This window comes from Pseudophryne corroboree, chromosome 6 (assembly GCF_028390025.1).
Source record: "Pseudophryne corroboree isolate aPseCor3 chromosome 6, aPseCor3.hap2, whole genome shotgun sequence".
Lineage (NCBI taxonomy): Eukaryota > Metazoa > Chordata > Amphibia > Anura > Myobatrachidae > Pseudophryne > Pseudophryne corroboree.
The window spans coordinates 353340194-353348877 of record NC_086449.1 but is presented as its reverse complement, the minus strand read 5'-3'; positions in this window follow the sequence as shown (position 1 = coordinate 353348877).

Below are 8684 nucleotides of genomic sequence, written 5' to 3'. Positions count from 1 at the left end.
ACAATACGCTCCAGACTGTTTTAATATAGCCAATTACTTATTTTATCAGTAAACTTGTGTTACAGGAACAAACCTGATTATTAAGCAAATCATACTCACAATCTGCTCTCTCTGTAATCACATCAGTGTTGTGCAAATTCATTCTAGTCCTGTAAACTCATGGGTTTTTCATTTAATTAAAAGATAATTAAAATAATATGTGCATACTAACATTAAAATAAATGTGCACTTTCATTATTTTTGTATTCACTTTGTATACAATGTGTATATGTAGATGATAGATAGATAGATAGATAGATAGATAGATAGATAGATAGATAGATAGATAGATATTGAAGGAACAAACTAGTAAATACATATTGTTTCATGCCTCACTGCAGTTAATATTATCATGTCAGTTATTTCCATCTAGAATATACAGTACCCTCAGTCACTTCAAGGTGAGATCTAAAACACAACACAAAAGGCAATTATTCTTATTCTTATCATCCTGAAACATTATTAATAAGGGTTTTATTCAAGAGATTGTGACATTATATTAGTGTCATTTTTTACTTGTATGCAAACAAAATAATACGGAATTTAAAGACTTCATATACATTGTGACACACAAAAACTGCAATTTATACTAAGTTTAAATACAGTATTGTTCAATGGGTTAAAACGGTCATGTGCAAGTAATATATCTTCATGTGCTGGGTTATGTGCTGATTCCCATGTGGGTACACTAGCGTTCTGCAGAGAAAGATTAATGTGGCCCTTCTGATACTGAAAATTGACATTTTAGAGCAATCATTTTAAATCAAATTAGACAAGAAGCAAACACAATACATATTGCACAATTCTACACAAATGCAACAATTAGAAAACTAAGCTAAGTGTTGCACTTGAATGTGTCCCAGCAAGGATGCGAAATACCCCCCTCAGTCCATGGATACCCCAGACTGCCTCCTCTAACACTGAGCTTGGTCCTATTACTTGTCTAGACAGCCGGCAGCTTGTTATCTCCCTCTGGCATCACCTGGAAATGATACACTGTGAGTCCCTAGTATGGCCCGCTCTGGGGTCCAGCCCATCTCCCAAAACCAGTCTGGCGTGTCCTGGTTTATTTTCCTTTCCCAGGAGTAATAACAGTGTTGTGCAAGGGGGAAGGGATCTTGGCCCCAGGTTACAAAATGCCCAGGTCAGCTCCTGGGACATTTGTATCCCTCAGAATGAATGAGGTTTCAGGAACTAAAGCCAAATACTGAATGTAAAAGAAACCTAAGACTGCACACAGTCATTTCATATCCTCCTGCTCACAGGCCCTTCCTATAGAGTTCACCTTACATGTTCCAGTCCTACTGAAGAACTTTCACTGCAAAGAACATTTTACAGTCTCCTTTGCGGCATATAAAACTATTTATTTACGGCCGATGCACTCAGTATGTTGACTAGATTCATACTGCTATCCTTCCTGTACCAAATCCCTGTATCCCCTGATAGTATGTTTTATGTGCTGTGCACACTTACATGCTAAGGACTGCTGTGCTGATTCTGCTGGCAGACCATCTGACCGTCAGGGAACCTGCCACACAATATCACAGAAGGGTTAAATCTAGGACAGTTTGTTGTAATGATGATTTGTCTGCGTTTGTCAGTCTGCCCTTGTAAGATAGACTCTATAATACCAGAATTTACCAGGTATGTAATCAAAAGTGCAAATGTAAAACTTGATGGTAGAGGCAAAGCATCATCATAGTGGGGGCAAGTCTGTGCCTTTCAGGATGCAATCTACATTAAAGATAATAGATTTTTTCCTCAATGGTGGGGACAAAGCTGTAGTTGCCTTGGCAAAGTTATGCCAGCAAAGCAAGCCATGCATGTAAGGCTAGATCTGTGGAAAGGCCAGACAAGCAGAATGTCAGGTGCAGCAAGTTCTTACTTCAAAATATTAGTTTTTTTTTTTTCGTCTGACATTTTTCATAAGTTCCTGCAGCAGATTTGTAATTCATTGTTTTTCCTTTGGTGTAAAAGATATTTACTTACAGAGAGGATGTGGGGACGTTTAGAGGTGCAGAACTTTGTGGCAACGTGAGGTTTAGAGGGGCAAACACATATAAATGTGGAGCTGTGTGTCTGAAGTCATAGTTCTGGAGGGAAAGGGTGTTGAACAGTGTGACATGAGGATGTGAGGACACGCCACAGGTAGACGGTGGAACAGAATGGTATATAGCTGTTGTGTCTTCCAGGGGAAAGCTCTACATATTACAGTAGATAGGGGGTAATTCCAAGTTGATTGCAGCAGGAATTTTGTTAGCAGTTGGGCAAAACACCATGTGCACTGCAAAACACCATGCGCACAGCGTCTATTCCTGGCAGAGAAGGACAGGGGGCATTGCCAGCAGCTCTCACAGCGCTGTTCATGCCCCCATAATTACGAAAACGGGGGCATGGCTTGCGATCACGCCCCCCTTTTTGGTAGACCCGCCCCCTAATTTCGAAGGCGTGCGCTGATGTCCCTCCTTCGCTAACAGCAAAGTTGGGAGGTATGCGCTATAAGGACAGACTTCAGGCTTCCTCCCGGTCACTGCCCAGGAATACCCAATGATTTGCAGCTTCATTTTTGATACCACCTGAGCCATACACTCAGGGTAACCCATGCGCCATCTACGTTTTCTGAATTTTTACAATATCCTCTCCATCGCCTATGTAGTAACACATCCCCTCCATCACCTATTCAGGTGATACTAAAATTATGTGAAAAGGGTGTGAAAACATTATTTTAGTAAAAATAATTTTGATAAATATGTCTGATAGTCTCATGACTGCATAAGGTCAGGGCAAGTAATCTGCATGGGTCCCAAGGCCATATAAGGCATTGTGGGACCCAGTTACTAATATTCATTGTCCAATTTCTATACTGATGTAATTATATAATGTGTCATCCAGCATCATGTTTAATGTCCTGGTCTAAGCAGCATCCATTCCAATTCCCCATACAGTTGCACCTTCCCTTGTGGCTGCTGAGGTGTATCTGGGAAGTAAAGTGTTGTTCGCACACAGGCTACATTCAGAGAAAGTGTGTTTAATAAGTATGGGTGGAAGGTGGGCTTTGCTGAGTTGTGCAAATATGTAAATTTGCTTTTAGATGGATCTCTTACACCAAGTATAGGCGCGGGCAGATTTAGGGGTGAGGGCGCCCCTAGGCACAACAGTAATCTCTGTCCCCCGCTGCCTAATTTTATTATTTTTATTGATTGTTTATAAGCCCTCAATTAAAGATATCCAATTTAATAGAATAATAAAAAAAAGCCACTAACTATGACTTTTTATTTTTAATTACCTATGCATATTTACGAAGTAGGACAGCTTACAGGGGTGGTATGTGCATGGTTTACCCATTTACACTCCATTCAAGATGGCATATGGGACAGTACAGTGAAAATATTTTGCAGTTACTGGTAGTTTTTGGGCTGACAGTACCAACACAGTGCCGCCCCCAAACAGGTGCTGCCCATAGGCACATGCCTCACGTGCCTAATGGGAAATTCGCCACTGAGTATAGGGCTGGTGCAAGATGACCGCTAAGAAACCATGATTATGGATGCACAGAACTCTGGGTAACCATAATATATCTGCATAATATTGATGCACTTAATATGCTGTAATTATGGACAACTTGCGGCCCCTGTGTGCTTAAACTACAGAGTCTATGAAAGTATGTAGATGTATACCTAATGTGACTGCATACAGTGTGCATAGGGCATCTGTGTGTCACTGTAGATCATTTTATACATACAGTAAGTATTAAAAAGAAGCTAAACCTCAAAGAAAATATATTGAATTTAGAGATGTGCGGCGGGCACTTTTCGTGTTTTGTGTTTTGGTTTTGGATCTGGATCCTCGCTCGTGTTTTGGATCTGGATTGGTTTTGCCAAAACCACCCTTTCAGGTTTTGGTTTTGGATGATTTTTGAAAAAAACACGAAAACAGCTAAAATCACAGAATTTGGGGGTAATTTTGATCCTACGGTGTTATTAACCTCATTAACATTCATTTCCACTCATTTCCAGTCTATTCTGACCACCTCACAATATTGTTTTTAGGCCAGAAGGTTGCACCGAGGTCGCTGGATGACTAAGCTAACCGACACAAGTGGGCGGCACAAACACCTGGCCCATCTAGGAGTGGCACTGCAGTGGCAGACAGGATGACAGTTTTAAAAACTAGGCCCCAAAGAGCACATAATGCAAAGAAAATAAAAAAAAGAGGTGCAAGGTGGCATTGTCCCACCCACCCTTTTGTTGTATAAACAGGACAGGGTCTGCCACACGACTGTGGCAGAAATGATTGGTTTGTTTAGGCCCCCACAAAAAAAGAAGCAATTAATCCCCACACCAATAAAGAAGCAATTCATCTCTCATTGCACAAACTGGCTCTACAGAGGCAAGATGTCATTCTCATCCTCATCCTCCGATTCCTCACCCCACAGGTCTTTGTGTACTTTCTGGAGGGAATTGCTGGTCAAGGTCTTCCTGAAGGAATTTATAATTCATTTTGATGAACATCATCTTCTCCATTTTGTGGAAGTAACCTCCTACACCGATCACTGACAAGGTTACCGGCTGCACTAAACACTCTTTTGGAGTACACACTGGAGGGGGTAAAATAAAGCCAGTTTGTGCAATGGCCTCCAAATTGCCTCTTTATCCTGCCAGTATACATACAAACTGTCTGACATGCCTACTTGGATGCTGTCACGAATAGTCCTCCACCATTCTTTCAATGGTGACAGCATCATATGGAGTGACAGTAGACCTGTCAGTAATCGTTGGCAGGTCCTTCAGTCTGTACCAGATGTCAACACTTGCTCCTGACTGCCCTGCATCACTGCCAGTGGGTGGGCTAGGAAATGTTATCCTTTTCCTCGCAGCCCCAATTGTGGGAGAAAATGAAGGAGGAGCTGTTGACACGTTCCGCTTGACTTGACAATTTTCCCACCAACAGGTCTTTGCACCTCTGCAGACTTGTGTCTGCTGGAAAGAGAGACACAACGTAGGCTTTAAACCTAGGATCGAGCACGGAGGCCAAAATGTAGTGCTGATTTCAACAGATTGTATCCTGGCAAAGCAAATGAAGGGCTCCATCCACAAGTCCCACATACTTAGCGATATCGCTCCATCTTAGCTCCTCCTTCAATTTCTCCAGCTGCTTCTGCAAAAGCCTTATGAGGGGAATGACCTGACTCATGCTGGAAGTGTCTGAACTGACTTCACGTGTGGCAAGTTCGAAGGGTTGGAGAACCTTGCACAACACGGAAATCATTCTCCACTGCGCTTGAGTCAGGTGCTTTCCCCCTCCTTTGCCTATATCATAGGTGGATGTATAGGCTTGTATGGCCTTTTGCTGCTCCTCCATCCTCTGAAGCATATAGAGTGTTAAATTCCACCTCGTTACCAACTCTTGCTTCAGGTGATGGCAGGGCAGTTTCAGGAGTGTTTGCTGGCGCTCCAGTCTTCGGCACGCAGTCGCTGAATGTCGAAAGTGGGCCGCAAGTTTTCGAGCCACTGACAGCATCTCCTGCACGCCCCTGTCATTTAAAAAAAAATTCTGCACCACCAAATTAATTGTATGTGCAAAACATGGAATGTGCTGGAATTTGCCCAGATGTAATGCACGCACAATATTGGTGGCGTTGTCCGATATCACAAATCCCCAGGAGAGTCTAAGTGGGGTAAGCCATTGTGCAATGATGTCCCTCAGTTTCCGTAAGAGGTTGTCAGCGGTGTGTGTCTTACGGAAACCGATGATACACAGCGTAGCCTGCCTAGGAACGAGTTGGCGTTTGTGAGTTGATGCTAATGGTGCAGCTGCTGTTGTTGCTGCAAGAGGCAATACATCTACCCAGTGGGCTGTCACAGTCATGTAGTCCTTATATTTGCCCTGCTCCACTTGTCCACATGTCCGTGGTTAAGTGGACACTGGGTACAACCGCATTTTTCAGGACACTGGGGTTAATTCCAACCCGATCGCTCGCTGCAGTTTAGCGCAGCAATCGGGTCGGATCTGCGCATGCATCGGCGCCGCAGTGCGCCGGTGCATGCTGGATGGCCGAAGGCCGTAGCGATCGCCTCTGCCTGATTGTCACACACAGCCGCTGCGACCTGGGCAGCGAAGAGGTTCTCCCGGCCAGCCGCAGGAGCTGCGCTGGCCGGGAATTACTCCTGAAATGCTGGGCGCCCCCCCGCATATCTGAGTGCCTGAACGTAGCTGTGCTAAATTTAGCACAGCTACGATCAACTCGGAATGACCCCCACTGAGGATACTTTTCTTAATGTCCATGTACAGTCCGGGAATCACTTTCCTAGTGAAGTGGAATCTAGATGGGATTTGATCCCGGGGACTCAGTACATTAATGAACTGTCTAGATCCCACTGCACTAATGGCGGATACCGGACGCATGTCTAACACCAGTATATTTGTTATGGCCTCAGTAATCCGCTTTGCAACAGGATGACTGCTATCATATTTCATCTTCCTCGCAAAAGACTGTTGGACAGTCAATAGCTTAGTTGAAGTAGTACAAGTGGTCTTCCGACTTCCCCTCTGGGATGACGATCGACTCCCAGCAGCAGCAGCAGCAGCAGCAGCAGTAGGTGTACCACTCAAGGAACCTCCGGAGGAATCCCGGTTATGGAGGACTCGTCAGTCATGTCAGTGACATGGCCTGCAGGACTACTGAAGTTCCTGACTGAGGAGGAAATTGACGTTGAGGGAGTTGGTGGTGTGGCTTGCAGGAGATTGGGTACAAGAGGAATAAGGGATTTAGGTGTCAGTGGACTGCTTACGCTCTTACCCAAAGTTTATGAACTTGACAATGACTTCTGATGAATGCGCTGAAGGTGACGTATAAGGGAGGATGTTCTTAGGTGGTTAACGTCCTTACCTCTACTTATTACGGATTGACAAGGCAACACACGGCTTGACACCTGTTGTCCGGATTTGTGGAGAAATAATTCCACACCGAAGAGGTGGCTTTTTTGGTATTTTGTCCAGGCATGGCAATGGGCTTTCTCATCCCACGGACATAAACCACATCACCATCAGAATCCTCATTGTCAACTTCCTTCTCAGCGCCAGCTACACCTATATCCTCCTCATCCTGGTGTACTTCTACAGTGACACCCTCAATCTCAATATCAGCAACTGGACTGGCTGTGCTCTTCCCAGCACTTGCAGGGGGTGTGCAAATGGTGGTAGGAGCCCCCTCTTTCCATACAGTCTTGGGAAGGTCAGGCCTAGACATCGCAACCGCGGACACACTTGGACTCTCCTTGGGGATTTGTGATATCTCTGAACGCACAGTTGTATTTTCCTGTGCTTTAACAAGCTTTTTCAAAAACATTTTTTTCGAGAGTGAGGATGGCTTCCATCCTCATGAGAAGCTGAGCCACCAGTCATGAACATAAGCCAAGGACTTAGCCTTTCCTTGCCACTTTGTGTCATGAATGGCATAAAGCCAATTTTACGTTTCTCGTCAGATAATTTCTTTTTTTTCCCTGATTATTAATTTTCGCTTCTTTGATTTTACATACCCTCTATGACATTGGGCATCGGCCTTAGCAGACGACGTTGATGGAATTGCATCGTCAATGTTATGACGGGTGGCAGCAGTAGCTTCAGCACTAGTACTAGGAACTGGAAGTGGTTCCTGATCTTCCACTATTTTTTCCTTCAAATTGTTGTTCTCCATTTCACAGGACAGCACCCCTTTATTATTACAGCACACAGAACATTGCCCCTTAATTCTCACAGCACCCCTGTATGCCAGTGTAATGTTACTTAACCAGTAGCACTCCTATATTTTAAAGCATACAGCAGTGTGCTTTCAATTTGTAACAACTGCACCTCTGTATGCACAGGCGTGCGCAGACACTGACAGGCAGGTGCCGCTCCGGACTTCCCCCCCTCCACGGCATTATAGTGTTCTCTCACATCCCCTGTCCTGGATATAGACTGCTCACCTGGGCGGCCCAGGTTAGCGGACCAGGTGAGCAGTCTATATCCAGGACAGGGGAGGTGAGAGAACACTATAATGCCGTGGAGGGGGGGAAGTCCGGAGCGGCACCCGCCAGTCAGTCTCTGCGCACGCCTGTGTCTGTATGTTTACAACATACAGGGCCAGCAGCACCCCAATATTTTACAGCATACAGGAGCAGCTTTTAATTTTTAACAACTGCACCTCGGAATTTTTACAACATACAGGGCCAGCGGCACCCCTATATTTTAAAGCATACAGGAGCAGTGGGCTTTTAATTTTTAACAACTGCACCCCTGATTTTTTACAACATACAGGGCCAGTGTAATGTTATATGAACAGCACCACCCCTATATTTTACGGCATACACTCTCCAAGCCCGGAGTGAAAATGGCGGCGACGGGTGGCTGTGTATATGGGAGCCAAAACCCATGAGAATCCGACAGTGGGATGATGACGTTTTGCCTCATTTTGGTTTCCGAGTCTGGCGGGAAGTCCCAAGCCGGGCTCAAATCCGGACTCGGGACGTGATATTCGGGGGGGGGGGGTTCAGTTCTCAGGGAACCGAACCCGCTCATCTCTAATATTGATATGCTGTAATGGGATGTAAACTATTTTCTTACCTGCCCTTGAATAGAAAAACAATCCTCATCTATAGGGTATT